The sequence below is a fragment of the Myotis lucifugus genome, unplaced genomic scaffold (genome assembly GCF_000147115.1).
Source record: "Myotis lucifugus unplaced genomic scaffold, Myoluc2.0 scaffold_1231, whole genome shotgun sequence".
NCBI classification, from domain to species: domain Eukaryota; kingdom Metazoa; phylum Chordata; class Mammalia; order Chiroptera; family Vespertilionidae; genus Myotis; species Myotis lucifugus.
The window spans coordinates 60,090-61,732 of NW_005872279.1; the positions used below are offsets into that span (position 1 = coordinate 60,090).

Genomic DNA, 1,643 nt, shown 5'->3' on the forward strand with positions numbered 1-1,643 from the left:
GCCGCGCGCGAGGGTGGTCCGGCCGGCCTCCGGGACATGAAGGTGAGCCCCGCGGCGGCCGGCCGGGGTAGTGCCCCCGCCCCGGGTCCCGGCGCCTGCGCCTCCTCCTCGCGCGGCCTCAGTTCCCCTCCGCGAAGGGGGCGCGAGGGAAGCGGCGTGCGGCCGGTGTGGACGAGAGGGGGCGTTGGAGCGAGAGGATGTGGGCGACGGGCAGCGTGTGGGGGCGGACGTGGGCGGAGGCGCAGCGGGCCGGGCGGAGCGAGCGCGGGCCGGTGTGGACGAGCGAGTGGGAGTGAGGGCCCGAGTGGGAGAGCGCGGCTCCGTGTGACAGGTGGCGGTGAGCAGGCGGGTCGCCGGGGGAGTGGGGGCCGCCCCGACCCCAGGGGCAGGCGACCCCCTGCGGGTTGGGGTGCACTGGGCTGGACCCCACCTCGCTCAGTCCCCAGCCGCGAGGGTAGACGTTGCTGAGCCCAGAGGGGTCAGGGGACCCCGGTGGCCGCGTCCTCCGCGCCTCCACACCACGGAAGGCGCCTGCGGTGTGGACACCTGGTGGTGGACTCCCGGCCTGAGCGGCACGTGGTCCACACATGGCCCCGGGGCTGCGGTCCTGCTTCCGCGGGGCCTTCACTTCCCAGAGCGCTCCCCGCTCCCGCGGGACCCCCGTTGGCTCCAGAATTTGCACTCGGAGGCGACAACTGGCATGAGTGACCGCCACACCTGCCATTCAGTTGAAGACAAAGGCGGCTCAGGGTCCAGCCCCGTGTCCGTGATGGACTCTGGACCAGCCATTCAGCGCTTCTCAAAATGGCCCGTCCCTGAGTAGTGAGAGCAGTTCACGGCAACTACCAGCGCCTCGAAAGGAAGAGGAACCACCGGAGGGCATCGCAGGACAGGAGCTCCGATCGGCACACGTACAACACGTGTCCGCACTTGGTGTGCGCGCGTGAGCCGCGCTGTGGCCAGCACTCACTGGTCTTGGATGGAAAGCGCTTGAACGGCACCGCAGGGTCTCAGTCCTGTGGTCACACGGCTGGAACTACTCTTACTGTGGGTCTCCATGGAAAGCACTTGACCGTCTCCACGGGGACCGGCTGTCCTCTGGGCACAGGCTGACACAGTCCCCCGGAGCATGGAGCCTGAGACGGTGGCTCCAGGCAGGCCTGCAGCCCCTTCCTGTGGCCCCTGGTTTGGGTGTGTAGCAGCCTCTCCGGGTCACTACACACCACACTCCCCGTCCCACACAGAAGAGGTCATGGGCACGTGGGGCGAAACACGCTCTGCCTGGCAGGAGCGCGCGCCTCGGGCACAGAGGCCCGGAGGACATCGCCGTGCAGTGCCCAGCGGGGAGCGGTGGGAGGTGCCCGGGCAGGGCCTCGCCAGGCAGGAGCACCCACACCCCACACAGCTCACATGTCAGTCCCCACCACCCAGGGCCAGGCAGGCGGTCTGCAAAGTTCCCTGCTGGTCAGGGAGCGGCCCCACACGCCAAGTGCTTCTCCCTGGCGCGCTCCTCACCCCCACACCGGCCCCCGGGGGCAGGTGGTGCCCGCCGGGCCTTGTGCTCAGTCTGGTCCTAACTTCCGTTGCCCCTGCTCCTTGGCACTTAGGCCAGCAGGTCCTTCTTCCTCCCGATGGGCCCCATC

At 69.9% G+C, this 1,643-nt stretch overlaps 1 protein-coding gene across 1 annotated transcript in view; it reads left to right on the forward strand.

The window, feature by feature from the left end:
* The first annotated feature begins 6 nt into the window (after positions 1–6).
* The window catches only part of CHID1 (chitinase domain containing 1), a 16,535-nt gene continuing 14,898 nt past the window's right edge, over positions 7–1,643 (forward strand). The window contains exon 1 of the mRNA XM_006107516.2: positions 7–42. The gene's annotated coding sequence lies outside the window, so the exon portion shown is untranslated. The remainder of the gene's footprint in view (positions 43–1,643) is intronic.